The sequence below is a fragment of the Petromyzon marinus genome, chromosome 50, assembly GCF_048934315.1.
Source record: "Petromyzon marinus isolate PM22_M1 ecotype Great Lakes invasive population chromosome 50, UKy_Petmar_22M1.pri1.0, whole genome shotgun sequence".
Taxonomy (NCBI): domain Eukaryota; kingdom Metazoa; phylum Chordata; class Hyperoartia; order Petromyzontiformes; family Petromyzontidae; genus Petromyzon; species Petromyzon marinus.
Window position 1 is genome coordinate 4,781,846 of NC_133716.1, and position 17,877 is coordinate 4,799,722.

At 49.6% G+C, this 17,877-nt stretch overlaps 1 protein-coding gene across 4 annotated transcripts in view; it reads left to right on the plus strand.

The window, feature by feature from the left end:
* The first annotated feature begins 426 nt into the window (after positions 1–426).
* The window catches only part of LOC116953213 (roquin-1-like), a 73,939-nt gene continuing 56,488 nt past the window's right edge, over positions 427–17,877 (plus strand). The window contains exon 1 of one of the 4 annotated variants that reach the window (XM_076074804.1): positions 427–572. The gene's annotated coding sequence lies outside the window, so the exon portion shown is untranslated. Of the gene's footprint in view, positions 600–650; positions 1,166–17,877 lie in introns of those variants that run through there. The other 3 variants (XM_076074805.1, XM_076074808.1, XM_076074806.1) reach the window with 3 other exon arrangements.

Below are 17,877 nucleotides of genomic sequence, written 5' to 3' on the forward strand. Positions count from 1 at the left end.
GATACAACTTTACCAATTGGCTGTGTCGGGTGGTGGCGGGTTTAACGACACATTTACGCGATCTAACCCCTCCAAAAAAAAAACCCCCTCACGGTGAAAATAAATTTCAACACAAAAAACAATCAAAACACGTTGGAATCGAGAAGAAGTTAATAAACCTACAATTCGATTCCTATAGAGAAATAATGGAATCGATTAGAATTCAAATGTACAAACGCGATCGATTCACCACAATTTTCCAAACGCGTTCTCACCCCCACGCTTATTTACGACCGCCAATTCCGCCCCCCCCCCCCACCACCACCAACGATCGCGTCCCATTCTAACCCGGCAGCCACCGTAGTCGCCCAGCTTTGCCCAATCAGAAGCGCCGAACTTGGTCACGCGGCGTCGTCTCGGCCAATCGCGTAACAACGGCGGCGGGGGGGGGGGTACAAACCCGGCCTATCTCGTTCGTCCGCCATTCGGAGAGAGAGAGAAGAGGTGAGGAGGGAGTGAGTGAGGAGTGGTGAGGAAGACTCTGGCGGCGGGTGGCGGTGGTGGTGGTGAGGGTGAGGAGCGTGGGTGAGGAGGTGAGCGACGATCGCCTCGCGGCGTGGGTAAGGAGGGCCGGGCCGGGCTGGGCGGGGGGGGCGGGAGTGGGGGGAAGGTCAGGCGACGGAGCTTCACACCCGGAATTTGGGGTTAATCGGCAAGCGTTGTTGTCAAAGAGTGTGGCGTGATTCTCATTGAAACTATTGTTATTTAAACAACAAAAAAGTTAGTGTATTATCATTGTTATTTACAGGTTTACTTTTTAGTTACGGCGTCGTTGCCAGCGTCGGTGTCGGTACTGTAGTTGCAAAAATTGCTGAGGATTACGTTTAATCGTCATCGTCGTCATCACGTCTTGTTAACCAATGATGATATTTATCGTGATCAAAAAACAACAGCAGCAGCAGGAGCAGCGTCATAAATATCATTGATAAAAAACGACAGCAGCAGCGAAATTATCAGCCAGCGATCGCCAGCCACTCGCTAGTCTCGTCTCAGCGGCGCCGATCGTAACCGCGCCGTGTCCGTGCGGCTTCATTGACGAGGCAGCTCTGGACCGTTTCGACGTCCAGCTTCTCATCAGCAGAGTCGCGCTTAGCTCGATGTCATGCTGGCGAACTCATTTAATCAGGTATCGGCGGCAGCCATGGTCAATCCACTGCTATCGTCGCGAAGGCCTTTCCCGGTTCCTCGCGATGCAACGCATTGAACGAAAACCCGCGTTTGTGTGTGTGTGTATGCAGTGTGCTGAACTTATTTCGCGTCGTACGTAGCCAACAGCGCCGATGCAACAGACGTTAAACGCACGGACAACAATTTGTGTTTCAGCAATGTGTATTTATTTATTAGTTCGCAAACTCGTGGCACGTGGTTGCAGCTGCCGATACTGCCGATGATTGGACGCGTTGATGGTGGTGGGCTATGTCTTGTTGGTGGCACGTGAAGTTGACTACAGATGTGACACAACGTTGTTGTTAATGATTTGCCACGACGATCTGTCATTTTAAGGGCTATTATTCCCGCGATGGTGATATAGCTCGTTATTATTCCGCTTGTTTCCGCAGCAAAGCCTCGCCCGAGACTCGATAGATTGCTGCCAAGTTTTCGTAGTAGGTAGAGGGGGGGGCGATGTTAACAATTTGTTAATTTGTGGATGATTTATCAGCATTTGGGATGTTTGGCCGTTACTGTACCAGTTATATATTTTTTTATCTTGAGAGGAAACCCATGCATAACCAGGGGCAAGGAAATATAAACTCCACACAGAGGCGCACCTCACTCCGGCATCGAACCCAGGGAGTCACCACACAACTGTTACCCACTGCGCCATTTGAACTTATCTGCTTGTTTAGAAGTACTTGTTCGACTTAATACGTAGGTTTGTGCAACCCGATATTATGATTTTATAATTGTTTTCTTTTTACATGCTTGACGCAGCTGCTTGCGAAATGTATCTAATTGGTAAGTTTGGATGTGATCATTCTTCAACCTACTGGTTGAGCTGACATTGTTTTTTTCCGCATCGAACGTTTGTCCACGTGCCAATTGAATTCCTTTGGCTACGTCAGATGATCGTGGAGGTGTTTGCAACAAAAAAGACCGGCTCGATCATTACGGAGCAGAACCCAGAAATAAATTGATGAATTATTTACTTGAATTCCAGGCGAACACCAATAGCCAATAGTCGTGTAGTCGATGATGATGATGATAATCTTCCAGGCACCTTGTATACCTTTTCCTGGATGAGGCCAAATCAGCCTGATATGTTACCTCTCGAGGTGAGAGTAAAAAAAACTATTAAGGTTTATCAATCAAGCTGTTATTCAATATCAATCCAAAGTGTTGTGAAGTCGCTGAGGCAATGTGAGTTTTTTACATTATGAGACCTCCTTTGCCAGAAACAAGATATAGGAATAGGTTTTACCCTTTTTTGTTTGCATTTTGACTGCTTGTGTTGTGGTTATTGCAAACATGATGCCTTGAATAAAGGTGTCAGTTTTTGTGCCAGTTAAAAGGGTAAAACCTATTCCTATACAATGTGAGTTTCTCAAGGCATGTGGCCGCTGATTAATTTAGTTGGGCTGCTCGTTGCGCTCTTGTTTTATTACGTCTTAAATGTTTCATCTCATTGAAGCTGGTGGTGAGTGTGAGTGTTATTTCCTTGTATTCATGGTGAGTTTTCTCTGGGTTTAACTCCGGTTTTTTTCTCACAGGGTGCCAGACTCTTGAATGAAACATCCCAACTGCGGTGGGACAACCCTCCCCACCTCAAACCTAGCCCTGAACAAAATGTAGACTTTTGCTCTCCTGGGTAAAAAAAAATACATATCGATTATCGGTACTTGTATTGTTACGATGTGCATGTGACATCGCAAAGGGTGGTCCTGGCCGTGACTTAATCTCACTCTTTCGTGAATGAAGCTTCCAAGTTGCGTAGCACAGCCTGGTACACAGCCTCCATGTGTATCTCATTGACTTTAAAAACAAAACACACCCCGTAAACCGGTTTTTAACGAAAAGGTGGTTTTCACAATTCATCCGAGGAGGTTTCTGTTGTCACTCGAATGTCGGAGCACTGAGCTGGTCCCGTTGAGAATCCTGGGTTTGAATCCATTCAGCCACCCGTGATTAAACAGGGTTCTCAAGCGTGGCGAAGTTGATGGTCTGAGCATCCCCCCCCACCTCCCATCACCCATGACTGCACGCGCAACAACAACAACAAAAAATACCCATCACGTGACATTTGGTTCTGCACTTAATTTGACTAAATTAGCGGTTCCCTCGTCGCGTGACGAACGTTGCTCTGGGTGGCGCGTCGATTGGGAAAGCGCTTGCCCCTACTGTGTGCACCAGAGGTGGCTCTGTGATATCCGCTTCTGCGGGCCGTCGTTCACCTGTAACACAAAGCGTCGCTCTTTTGTGGGACGGATCCAAATTAATTATTTGTCTAATGATTTGATGCCTGTAGCACCGGTGGTTAAACCGGGTGAAAATATAACATTTGAGAAATTAATCTACGGCAGTGTTGTGACATCTGAGCGGTAACGATGAGGCAATGTGCCGGCTGATTAATTTTCGTTGTTTGCCGGTGGCTCTTGTTTAATGTTTGTGATTTGTGTCTCTGTGCTCGCCCGTGGAGATAGAAAAGTCAAGGCAGAAGCGATGGTCTTGTCTCCATGGTTATGTTTTGGTTGACCCAAGCTCAGGTGTTTGCTTAACGCTGCACGCGTAGTCCAACAACGTATCCGCTACTGTCACGTCCGTGAATATTTCCACAATGGATATCCTCGTAATGTATTATTGTCATCATCATCAGCTATGATCGATCCACTGCTGGATGAAGGCTTGCCCCTAGCCATTGCTATCGATCATATTCTCGCAGTGCAACAGTCTAGCACCTTGCGCACAGGCTAATTTTGTTGACTGCCATCCTTCTCGATTTAAAGCTTTCGTGACTGCAGGGATTCATCTTCTTGGTTCTATCGGTAAAGTCGCGTAGAAGGGAAATCACAACATAATAATAAAACCATAACATTATGTTTTAACTAATAATGTTATGTAAAAAAAACATAATATTATAATGTTTTATTTTTATTATTTTATTATTTCCCTTCTACGTGACTTTACTGAAAGAACTAAGAAGATGACTGCCATCCTGTTATTAGTCTCCACCACAGGCCATCATCCCTTCTAGCTGCCCTGCCTCAAACCACTTTCTGTTATATTTTCCAAGTTCACGTTTTTGATGTATGTATGTTGAACTTCTTTCACACCATATGTAGCCAATCGGAGGGGTGATTACGTCCGTACATTAAACACGCAGTCCGACGTTATAGGTCGTACGTGTCTTTATTTAGAGGGCTCGTTACGCATTTTTCAGGAGGGTTGGCGGTTCTTGTCTTAAATTACACACGGCAAGGGAGTGGGCAAAGGGGGTGGGGGTGCAAAAAGGGGTTTGGGGGAGTGTGGTGGCTGACATATGAGAGGGCAAGGAGCTGGCATGCTGACTGGGAGTGGGATCTAACTCTGTTAACAAGGCGTGTGTCCTGGTGACACTGGGCTCGAGCCAAATTACATTCTTAATGGTCAATATGTTGTCTCTAACCTTGCCAATGTTCTGTAATGCACGTGCTCTTCTTTCAGTCGTCTCAATGTAATTTCCAGCGTGCGTCTCTCGATGCTCTTTTGCAACGTGGAGTTTCCATTTCATTTATATTGAAACAGTCATCTGAATACTGTGTGTGTGTATATATATACTGACCGCAAGTCATCTCAGTCGGTCGACCAATGGCACCTGGGTCTGTCCCGTGACCTCCTGCCAGCGGGTGTTCAACACTTCACGTGGCCTTAAAGTGCACCTGGCCTGGCACAGGCGCCGTGGTGACGTCACTGCCACTTAGTGGCGAATGGCGGTTGTTGTTATACTGACTGCTGGTGACGATTATCTGAACAGGTCCCAGGCCTCCCCGAGGTCAACTCGCCCTCAAATTAGTACTTGGTGCTGTGTCTAAACATTGCCTCTTGGGAGACAAAGGCAGCCGGGCGTGACGCTGGCCACCCACCTCTCCTCGTGTGCCACGGTGCTGGCCTTCACAGGTGCACGCGAACAGCACTTGCCCCAAAAGTCCGTTAAGGCTATACGGGGGACATTTGTCCTTGCCTTGACTGCTGGTACGTCAGCAGAACCATGTTCATCTTCTCACTGAATCGGTGGCACTGGGGCGTGCTTGAGATGAAGCGACATTCCCCCCCCCGCACGGCATTTCGATTAAGTAGTCGCAACTGAGGGTCGCGGTTCGATTTGATGTTCAGTTTTCTTTGAACATTGTCGAGCATTTTAAGTGGCTGCAAGGATGATTTTTAATCCATTAAATTGCGCGGTATATGCATACGAAAGCATTGATTCTTACAGAGCCCATTCGATGCGCTGTATATAACGTGGTCTTAACAACCGGCCAAGTGGCTTGGTGGTCGAGTGAGCGGCTCGTAATCAGAAGGTTGAGAGTTCAAACCCTGTACGGATGTTGAACTTCTTTGGCACCACACGTACCCAGCCGTGCTAATCGGAGGCGCAGGGGAAGGACAACAAACTAAACGCAAAAGCAGTTGTAAATAAATGCCCGTTAGGGGTTGACTCGGCCCATCATCTTCCCGGGGTCTATGAAACGATCAACACGTTGTGGAGAAGTCAACAGTGTTCTCGGGATAGCCTCGCCATAGGAGTGTCGAATTTCCACCACTGGCTCAGGGTTGTAAGCAGAAAATGAGCACCGCCTCATTGCTCATTTGCGCAGGACATCAAGAATGATAACAATAATAATTACAATAATGGGGTGGAAGCCAAGGGATGAAATTCGTTCTGAGAGGTGGCGGCAGCGGCTTGCGGAAGCCTGTGTCAGGCAGTGGATTTACCACGTTTGACGCTGGTGACGATTACAATACGCAATTGTCGTTTGGCCAGAAAGACGCGTTGACTTTGGTCTGATCGAGCCACGTTTCTGATGATGTGATGTGATGGCCTCGCATATAGAACATTAGGAACATGATGTATTATCTAAGTCTTCCTGTCATGAGGTATTACGCATTTGATTACAAGTAGCATTTTGCACCGATGACATACCTTCCACTGCCGTGCGTTTAATAATGCGGGCACGCGCTATGCTCTCCGGTATTGACTTCAAGTGCTGCAAAGATGAGCAACAAGGTCCTCACGTGTAGCCTTAGCAGTCTTCTGGGGCAAGTGCTGTTCGCGAGCACCTATGAAGGCCGGCACGGCACACGAGGGGGTGTGTGGCCAGCACCCACGCCCAGCCACGTTTATCTCCCGAGCACTCCAGGGTACTCACTTTGAGGCTGTGCCGACTTAGGGGATGCCCTGAACCGGTACCAATATTTGTCACCGATATTAGCCGTGAGCGGGATTCGAACTCGGGTTGCCAGGTTCGTAGCGCAGTGCACTAACCACTACATGACCACTCCATGCACGTGCTTCGCACTCACACAAGCGCGCACATGCACGCGTTCGTGACATTGCTTGCCCCTCTTATATCGGTTTGCCGAGTTTAGCGTCATTAGCAGGAAGTAGGCTGCCTGGGAACATGCAGTACAATTCCATTGTCCGTACATTTTCAATACCAATTTTTTTAACGCAACTCGTTTTTTGTACAGCTCCCTATGTCAATCAACTGTTAGGCGGATGCCTCACCGCATCGTGCCGGTGTCATGGGGATTGCTCGAGCGTACTGCTTCATGCTGGTCCGTTAGTGTTGGTGATGAAGGGAAGGGGGGGGGGGCGGGCGGTGCCCAGGCACCCTTCGGATGTCACTCGCCACTGATGTTAGGCGTGGCTGGGAATCAAACTCATGCCTGCCGAGTTCACAGCGCAGTGCAGTGCACTAACCGTTTGCGCCGCCACTCCACCAACAGAACGCACTGTGTTCGAATTTAAACTAGCTGATTCGTGCACGCACGGTTGTATGCGTGTGTCGTGAGTGCAAGAAATTATTATTTGAATCGATGTTACACGCCTATGTCTCTCCCCCTCATTACTTATCCCATCTCATCTCACTACTCCCCAGTCATCTCGCTCAATCCCCTTCACGGAGGACGTTGGAAATGGTGAAGGCAATTTTGCAGTCAATCTAGGACCAGGTCGGGAGCGATTGTCGTTTGCAGGCCTGCTTGTTTGTGGTTTTGTCTTTGACTGCCATCATAACACAGTGGGGAGCACGGATGGGGGATCCGCCAGTCATCACAACCAGTTACGCCATAACACGTGAGTCTGCCCCGTGACCTCCTGGCAGCAAACCATAGACACTTCACTTAACCATCAAGGCGCACCTAGCCTGGCACAAGCGCCAAGGCAACGTCATCGTAACTGAGCGGCGATGAGCGACTGTCGTCGGAGCTGTCCCCTTGGGTTACGGCAAAATCGTGGCGACTGCCCCGGGCACCGCGCTTTGGGGTACCCTCTCGCTTCGACGTCACAGTGTCAGATGTAATAGTTCCTGTTTAGATTGAAGGCGTTGGGGGGCGGGCCCACACGGTGTGATTTGCCACAGGTACCGCACCCCCATGGACGGTGCTGGTCATATTTGTTGTCGTAGTATCCATGGTAAATGTTCATGTACTTTGGTACGGTGGTCACTGTGTTGATGACGATGGTTGTAGGTTCGACCTCGGGCGATGTATGTTTTGGCACGATCCACGGGGGCCCGCTGCTCGCCTGTTTGATTAAGCTCGTTGTGAAGCCAGATGGCAGAGATGTGGGTGACAATAGCAACTAACGGATAGCGAGCAATTTTACAACAATAAAATTAATTTCTACTATTGCGCACCTCCGATTAGCATGGTTGGCTACATACGGTGCGAAAAGTTCAATATAAATACTTACATAATAATAAAAAAATACGATTCCGCAGCCGCATAAATTATAATTTGTTTACGATTTAGCGGCATTTATGGTGGGGTGTCTCTGCACTTTGCTAGTGACAAGCGATTTACATTGCATCTCGAATATTTGAAAGGGGCCGCCCCCCCCCCCCCAGTGGCAGCTGTCTCTGTGCGGAACACAGTAACTCAGCACCTGGCCTGCATTCAGGCATTAGTCTGCCAGCAGGGGGTGGTGATTGCTGCGATGTGCAATCCAAATTGGATTCCTCAACGACGCACTTTTTCCACCAACTCAAGTCCCGATCGCCCCTTATCCGGGATCGTGCCGCTGTTGCCATAGTGGAATCTAACGCAGATCCGGAAGAACGCCACTAGCGAACGGAGTTTCAGCAACGCGGATGTCCAGGATTGAGCGCCTCCTTCGAGACCCAAGCGTCCGCACCGCCTGCTTTTTGACGTTCACCGGTGGTGTAACCATGAACCGCGCCAGGAACACCAGCAGGCTGGCGTGCACATCCCCGAAAAGCAAAGACGAAATAAAGCCGCAGTCGTGCTACCATAGCCATGTGACCAAAACTGTGGACCGTGATCGTAAAAACCGTTGTTGTGTGCACCCCTTGAATGGAGGAGGGACGACAGTAACCAAACCTGCACCAACTCTCTCCCGAAACCCTCTCTTGACTTTTAGACATTGGCGTTTAGCAGCACCTGGACATGTTTCGCCGTGCACAAGAGCATTTAAACAGAATCCCAATTTTTGCCGAGGTTTGCCGCGTCAACTAAACGTGCCAATTAGTTACGACTTCATCACACCGGTGTGTTGGAGAGTAAACCCACAGCATTTACAATTTTGCTCTCCAACACACCAATGTGCTGAAGTAGTAAAACTAATTGGCACGTTTTGTTCGCGTGACAAACCTTACTAATTGACTGTATCAGGTGGTGGTGGGTTTAACAACACATTTTATTTACACGACCTAACCCAAAAAAACCCTTTGTTATGGACAATATTGGTCACGAAAGCTTATTTGAAGCGATTGGCGGTAGCCCGGGTCACCGCAAAATATTGGTGGGCCGGGCATAGTTTAAGGTTTTTTTCTGGGAGCATCGCTGGTACTACCCTGTCCTGCCGGAGGGCGACGCTGGGAGCGATGATGACGACGACGATGTCGATCCCGCCAGCAAGACCATGACCGCCGGCCGTACCGAGAGAGCTCCTGGTGCGCCATTGCCTCCAAGTGGTCTCGCTCCCAAAGCCAAGGGTGGCCGCTCCCGTAAGAAGCAGAACGTGCTGGGGAATGACCAGACCAGCATCCCGATGTACTTTCAAAACAAGCGACAAACAGCCGTTGCCACGCACAAATCCCCAGCAGCCCCCCTTTTTTATGGGTGTTTTGCGTGTGTTTTTTATTTCCATATTTGGCGTGCGTATCGGGCTCAGTGACATCTCCCGTCTTCGTAGGCCTTCTGGTTTCGGAGTTATGGAGGTTTTGGCACCTCCAGGTCACGATGGTGACCCGGGTCACCGCCAATCGATTAATGTGTTAAATATCTAAACAATTCCCGTGTTTTCCAGATTATAATACGCTCCGTGAAAAATAAGACCACCCCATGGTCGCGTGGATTTCTCTCCGGGTCCTCCCGGTTTTTCCCTCCCGTGTTTAGAATCAACGTCACGTGTTCAGAGTATTTGGCTACTACGATGATAAGCCACTTTGTTGAGCTATCATTTGTGGTAGCCAGGTCGCTTGTGAAAAAGAGCTACATAGCGCAGTGGGGCCTTAGCTGGCAAAATAAAAATAGTTGTCTTAAAAAATTCTGATTTCCCCCCCCCCCCCCCCTGAGCTTGGCGTTGCTTTTAAACGGCTCCGCCAGATGATGAGCACTGAGCGCTGCGGCAAGAGGCAGCTTGTCAGCTACGCGGTGATGACTCAAAACCTGTCCGGGATTTATCTTCGTGGCATTTTGCTTAGCACCCCCATATGTTGAAGTGGGGGGGCGGGGGCGGCCCACAGTTTTACAACGATTGCAAAACTGTGGGCAGGCTGACCCACATTCGCGCAGTAATTTTGTTCAACGTTGCCCGGCCGTGCCGAGTGCGATGATTTATGGGAACATCCGCTGTGTTTTTGTTGATGCCAATTTGCCTTTTAGCATCGGGCAACCCAGCAAGCGGCGTTTGTTAAACAAGCCCTCACACTCGCTGCTGCAGAGACCCGCAGAGCCGAAAAATGGCCCTGGGATTGTGCCTTTAAACCCCCCCCCCTCAGCCCCGTGACCATTAGACCCGGCGTGATGTCTTCGGTAATACATGTTCCACACTCTTGCATGACCTTTTACAAAAACATTCATTTACGTGGAGGATTTATTGCTTGTACGAGTCTTACAGGAAGAAAATCATACATACGCATGGATGCTGTGATGCTTTGTATGTACGTACGTTTAAATTATTTCGCACCGTACTTGGCCAACCGTGCTAGTCGGAGGTGCGAGGTGTGTTGGTTTTCGGAAGTAGTTGATTAGCGGTACGGAAGGCAAAAGACGAAATACGTTTTGGGAAATAGACCTCTGATGTAAGTGACTGTTTTTTTCTCTCTCTCGGGCGAGAGCCCTATGAGCAACATGACTTTACACCAACGTCCCGTTCACATTGGACCGCCTTCAGGAGAGATGCGTATGGGTAAGACCTCGTTTAACGCGGTGGATGCGTTCCAGAACAGTGCCGTGTGCAGCGGAACCATTTTCCCCCGTAAATAATGTTAACGTTCGGCGGTATGCGATGTGCCACTGCGCACATACGCGTTGACATGGCGGCACAAATAACTGAGCGTACGCCGTCACGGTGGTGTCCTTCCGCGTTGCTGTATCACTTCGCTGAGCTGCGTAGCTCAAGAAATGAGTTGGTTGTCGACAGCTCAGAAACCGTGTTACAGCGGAGCGCGTTGTGCGAAAAGTGTTTCCCGAATGGAAGAAGAAGAAACCACGTCATCGCGAAAGCACGTTGTCGTTCGAACGCCGCCACGCGTTCAGCGAGGACTTACCGTAGAGTGACCACCACTACCCCCACCCGCCGCCACATGACGGACGGAAAGGGGCCAATGCATCATCACTTTGAAGCTGAGGATACCAATTTATAAAAAAAATCCAACGGGGGATGCACATTCGTCATCGACAGTTTAGACCTCAATATAACTGTATTTCAGCGACGGGACGGACGTGCCTCCCACCCCTCGCCCCATCTACTTGCTTTACAAATTTAATGGGGTTTTTTTCCAAACACACAAAAAAAAACGAGGCGTTTTACTCATACCTTGCGCAGTCGTTGGCAAAGCAGACGCGCGAGGCTGCTCTCTAGTCAGCTGCTTGGAATGCGTTTGCGCGTGTGTGTGTGTGCGCGCGTGCGTGCGTGCGTGTTGTGCGTGCGTGCGTGTTGTGCGCGCGCGCGCGTGTGTTTGCGTGCACGCTGCTTCTACTGCTAAATTAAGAATGCCCGAGCCAGCCCGACGCGATGGCGCGATGTTGATTTGCAGCTCGGCAACCCGATTTTTGAGTCGGCACTCTTTACGGGACACACTGTGCCCAGTGGCTTAAGTCTGTCGCACTTTTGCTTGCCCTACCGCGAGCCTAATTGTGCCTGCCTATGATTTGCAACGTTACCTAAGGTTTGCGTCGTGCTCTTTGCTTTTGCGGTGTGCACTTCGGTTTGGTTTGCAATGTGCCCTACGGTTGGGGAAAATGTGTTAGCCCTGCTCCTTTGCCCTGATTGGGCGCCCGAGCGAGATTTCACACGGCCGCTTGTGAGGCAAGGCGTCGTTATCACGGTTCGGTTCTTGCTCGGTTCGGCAAATTACCGGTGGGGAATACCTACCGTGCTATGGGGGGCCCCCTGGTGCTGGCGTGGCTTGGATGGATGTGCCGGTGGAAAAGTGGTAATAGGAGTCTTCAGGCTTTCTCCCGATAAATACATGGCGAAGGCATGATATACGCATAACAATTGATGATGTACAGCGTATGCAAATTACATATGCAAATCAAATGCAATTGCAACATTCACCCAGATGGAGCCAATCAAATAAGCAGTACAAACAATACAATAACCGGAAGATACAAACGATACAACAAACAATACAACAAAATTAGATTATAATCTTAGCTCTCTCGGTAAAGTCACGTTGAAGGGAAACGATAAAATAATAAAATATATATAAAACAATAAAAATTCTCACGACGTTTCGACCATAACACAAATGGTCGTCATCAGGTGTGTCGGTCCGCATTAATTTTTTTATTTTAAAAACGGTGACTTTACCGAAAGAGCTAAGAATATGAATTACTGCAGTCACGAAAGCTTTAAATCAAAATGTAAAATTAGATTATTGGCCAGCCTGTATTTGTCCAGGAAAATGTCGTTGAGTCTCACGACTCTTTTATCGGGAGGGTCCTGCCTGCATTGGCAAGGTCGGCCAATTTCCTTCTGAACGAGTGAGGAAACCCCCGATCCTCCTCGCATCGTACCGCGACCACGGAATGTGACGACTCGTGATGTCACTCGGGGCGGTGGGCGGTGATCCCTTTCATGCCTCTATCAATTAGCGACAATGAGCTGCGCTTTGTCCTAACAACGGTGGTGATCGTGACAATTAAGCATGGGCCAATTAGACGGCGAGCATGCTCCACTCTAAACCCCCGTGACCTTAGTTCCGTTCCTGGCCACGGCTAACATCAGCGGTGAGTAATATGGATGCCTAGTTGCGTGACGCCTCGAGTGGCTGCATGTCCACGTGGTGGTTGGATGCAACAATAGCCATTGTTGTACCGTACTCCTGTCTCTATGATTCCATGCTTTTGAGCCCCGCCGTGGCCAACCGGCACAGTGAAGTATGGTCAAACAACCCCCATCACGACCCACATGGTGTGAGGAGCCGCTCCCCTCCCATAATTCAGCAATGGATTGACATAGCGCTTAGAAGAAAAAAATCTTAATAATACTTGAATGATTTAACAGGCAATGCGATAGCATATCGGAAAGCACTGCAGATGCTTGTTGCATTCCGTAGCTTGCTTACGTGAACCTATTGCTCGCCAGGACGCTGTGTACCACCGTGTGTGCTCCTCAGCGTAGGATGTTTTGTGGGTCGGTTTGCCCTGAAAATAGTGATCTGCATTGCTCGGTTGGTCACTCGGCAAAAAAAAGTTCAGGCTAAGGTCACCGGTTTAATCCACCTTCACAATACGATCGTCATCATCATCGTCGTCAGCGTTTGCCATGCTTTTTTCCACGGCTAGACTGCTTGTGGTGCATTATTCCTCGCTGTTCTCGTTCTCTGCAATGTTTACGTTTTTGTCTTATGTTTTGTTGTTGTTGCTCAAGCAGCCCCAAGGATCTCCCGTGTAAAATAAGCGGGACAACCGGTTAAATGGGACCATCATCCGAGCAACAGATTTAAAAAAAACTTCAATCTGTCACCGGCGCTGCTGGCTTTTTAATAACAATGATAACAATGATTTTTTTTTAAAGAATTGTGAATATCATCGCAATTGCGCCATCGGCGTCTCGTCACGGTGATGATGAATTCACCGCTTGACGTCACCGCGTTTGACATCGTGACGTAATTGCTCGTGAAACACCTCCGAGGTGGACGACCGCGATGTTGGAGAGCGTAACAGAATCCACGCATTGCGCATTGTCGTGTTTCCCTGTCCCCGTAAAATGTTTTCTTCCGTGGGCGGCGACGTAGCCGAGTGACGAATAGATGTCAACTCCCTCGCCTGGTATACAGGAGGTCGTGGATTGGATCCCGACCCTGCCGCCTGCTGTATATTTGGAGTTTGCGTGTCTCTCTCTCTCATCATCATCACGGTGACTAGGAGATGTTAACTACCTCGCCTCGTGTGCAGGAGGTCGTGGATTGGATCCCGACTCTGCTGCCTGCTGTATATTTGGAGTTTGCGTGTCCTCTCTCTCATCATAATCACGGTGGCTAGGAGATGTTAACTCCCTCGCCTTGGTATGGAGGAGGTCGTGGATTGGATCCCGACCCTGCCGCCTGCTGTATATTTGGAGTTTGCGTGTCCTCTCTCATCATCACGGTGGCTAGGAGATGTTAACTACCTCGCCTGGTATGCAGGAGGTCGTGGGTTCGATACCGGCCCTGATGCCTGCTGTATATTTTGAGTTTCCATGTTCTCTCTCTCTCTCCCCGTGGTTGTGTGGATTTTTCGCCGGATCCTCCAGTTTTTCCTTCCATGTTTAGAATCAACATCACCACGCGTTTTAGAGTATTTTGCGTCTAGAAATTTCGACACGATGATAAGCCCACTTCGTTGATGGGCCAGGTCGCTTCTGAATAAGAGCTACGTATGCTCAGTGGGCCTTTCCTGGTCAAATAATAAATAGTTTTTTATAGAGTAGTGGTAGCGGCACCTTCATCGCGGAGGTTCACGGTTTCAGCTCGGTGGTCACCCTGGTTAATACTGCGGTGGGCGGGGTGTAGTCACCGTAACATTACACCCAAGTCTAAATACTCCACGACTTGGGCCATGCATGCCGGTGTCACGGCCGAACGTTGCTAAATTACTCAAACTACTTTTATTGTTTGTTTACTTAGCTATGTCGAGCTGTGTCGCTTCTCAAAAAGCGGCTCATCATCACGTGGAAATTTATCGCTGCCAAATGCTCTTAAACGCTTGATGTTGATTCCAAAAGTGGAGGGGAAACCCCTGGAGGGCCCTGAGAAAAATCCACGCGACCACGGGGAGAGAGGGAGAGAGACACTGCAAATATACAGCAGGCGTCAGGGTTGGGATCGAACCCACAGAACCTCCGTCTACCAGGCGAGGTAGTTAACATCTCGCCCTCAGTTGGCGTAACACACAGCAACGTTGCTTCCTGTTGTCAGACGAAGGCCCCGTTTTGCAGGACGATGCCGCGTGTTTTAACCCCAAGTGCCCGCACAGAGACAGCTGCCACCCCGGGGGGGGGGGCCCAGATGCCATGAGGGGGGGGGGGGCCCAGATGCCATGAGGGGTGGCGCTTGCAGCCGCACCGCGAGATGTAAGGCATGGCAGACGCGCGATATAAATATTAATTGGTGCGGCGATGGCGATGACTGCGATAACAGGATTACAATTAGCAGAGCGAAAAAGTTGGCAGAAGGGTACGATGGCTGGCAGCGTGGGAAGTTTACAGATTTTTCTATTATTGCCTCTCATACCCGAGGTGACTGCGACGTCAGAGCATATGGTCACGCCCAGTACTCCCCCTCCTTGCCCCCCCCCCCTTCTTCGTCACCCCCAACCTCCTCGGCCAAGATCATCCGAATAGAAATCTGCGGAAGCCCCAACTCTGTGCCTGCAAGTTTCTTAAGTTGCGTAGCCTTTCTCTGTAGCCAGTTCAGAACCAAGGATACAACCCAGTCCTTCCAAGTGTTTTTAATATTTATCTCACCGCCACTTATACGGGCTTTGAATGATTCGCCCGTTTGTGATAGAATACATTGTCACGTTTCAGGGCGATGATTTGAGTATTTTTTTTTCAATATATAAGATACACTGTATTTTTACTGTACTGATTAATGTAGCCGCTGCAGGGTGCCACGTGACTCCTTTAAATACAACCCATATCAATCGGAATACCATCTGAGTGTGTATGTTGAACTTCGTTTGCACCGTACGTAGCCAATCGTGCTAATCGGAGGTGCGGGGGAAGGACAAGAAAACCATGGGTCTCTGTGTGAGTGGGTCTCGGAGGTGCCAACCGTGCTTTTATGCATTCGATAGTGAGCTATAAGAAACGATGACTTGACAAACGGTGTAACTCCAGAAACAAACTCTACACACGTCCATCAGTGTAAGACCGTGGCCTTGAAAGGAAAAAAATTAAAAGGTGACGTTTCAGGCAACGGCCCTTCCTCATAGCACGTTTAAATTAAGTATGCACTGTGAAGGACTGTCACCCGAAACGTCGCCTATTATATATGCGCATTTCCTTTTTAAGTCCACAGTTATTGATGAATGTGAGTTTTGTTCGTTTAGTTATTTAATGTTTGTTGCACCACTGCCAAATCAGTCTCAGATAATGTGCGACTCGAGAATAAATCTGTAGAAGCCACACAACTACGGTTTTTTTTCTCCAGTTTTTTGTAAGCGTCGACCTTTGCGTCAAATTAAGAGAGTCAAGTTCGCTCGCGTACTCTGAAATCTTCGGAGACGGGGCGAGGGAGCGCGTGTGGTTCCTTAACCAACTGGGAATGTCCTGGAACTTCTGAGTGTTTCCATTCAAATGAAAACCTTCACGTCTTAATTGACCGAGAGATGTCATACTCACGGTCAACACATCTGTAGATGTAGCAAACAAATATCTAATCTTGGTTTGTGTGGGGGTGGGAAACATCGTATTAGATTCAAAAGATACTTGCAAACTTGCCAATAATGATTGCTGTTATTCAACTAGCCCCAGCAGACGAGGCATTGTTTGTACAATTCGCCTCCAGATGGTTAGGGAAAGCGTCAATAAAAGCCGTGAATCTAAAGTCCTGTTTAAGACAAACCCCACCACTCCCCCTCTTGAAAAACTAAAACCCATCTGCCAGGCCTGGTGGCACATGCCCTCTGTGACCCAGTCAGTCAGTGCTTTGTACCTGCTTTGGCACAGTAGGCATCATACAGGCGGGTGCAATCTGCCAGGCATCTCAGTCAGTCAACCTCATGGGCACCTGTGTCTGTCCCGTTGAATGTACGTATGTTGAACTTCTTTCGGTACCGGACGTAGCCAATCGCGCTAATTGGAGGTGCGGGGCAAGGACGCTGTTGCGGGTTGTTTCAGGTGATTTGAGCGTGGCCGTGGTCTAGGTGGTGGTCCTCAAGTTGGCACAGTGGGGGGTGACACAGGTGGTGCGTCTGGCAGTCATCTTTGTCAGTCAACCCATGGTCACCACCTGGGTCTGTACCGTGACCTGTCAGCGAGCCTTCGACACTTCACTTGACCTCAAGGTGCACCCTGGCCTCGCACCAGCGCCGTGGTGACAATCACCGTCATTTAGTGGCGAATGGCGGCTATTGGTGGTCAAGGTGGTTGTTGTTGTGCGGAGCGGTGGCGCAGCGGTTAGCGCGTTGCGCTACGAACTCTGCCACCAAAGCAGATCTCAGTTGTTCACGGCCAACACCAGTGACGATGATCGTTACCGGTCCTGGGCCTCCCGCTAGTTCGCCTCAGCCTCTCACATGAGTGAGTGCCGTGTGCGCGACGTGTGAACATCGCAACTGGAGGAGACACAAGGTGGCCGGGCGTGGTGCTGGCCACCCACCGCCGCTTGCGCCGTGCACCAGCTTTCATAGGTGCTGCCACTCGCTAACAGCACTTTCCCCTAGTCTGTTATAAGGCAATTGGTGGGGGGGCGGAGATCTTTGTCTTTTGGTGGTGGTTGTAGTGGTGGACGATTCTGACATCGCTCGCCACCGATGATGCGAGTCCCCCTGACCAGGAAATCAAACTTGGGTCTGTCCGCTTCGCAGGGCAGAGTGCGTTCGACCACTGCGTCGCTGTTTTTGGGGTGGCGGCTGCGTGGATGTCAGAACCATACGTCGCCACGCTGGTGAGCTCGGGGTGGCGTTGTGAAGGCGGTAAGCCGCTTCCTCCTTCGAACAACGTCCGTCCCGACGCACGTTAAACAACATGGACCTGGGGCACATCCCTCCCACGCTTTCACGCAGCACTCGCCCAACCGGATCGAGCTGGTTGTGCCCGCTTTGCTCGTTTTGGACCCGGCGCTCGCTCCCATTCGCTGCGTGCGTGTGGCTCTCCTCCCTCCCTCTCTGTCTCCTCCCACTCTCTTCTCCCTCCCCCTCTCTTTCTCATCCCCCTCTCCGCCTCACTCCCTCTCTGTCTCCTCCCACTCTCTCCTCCCTCCCCGTCTCTTTCTCCTCACTCCCTCTCTGTCTCCTCCCACTCTC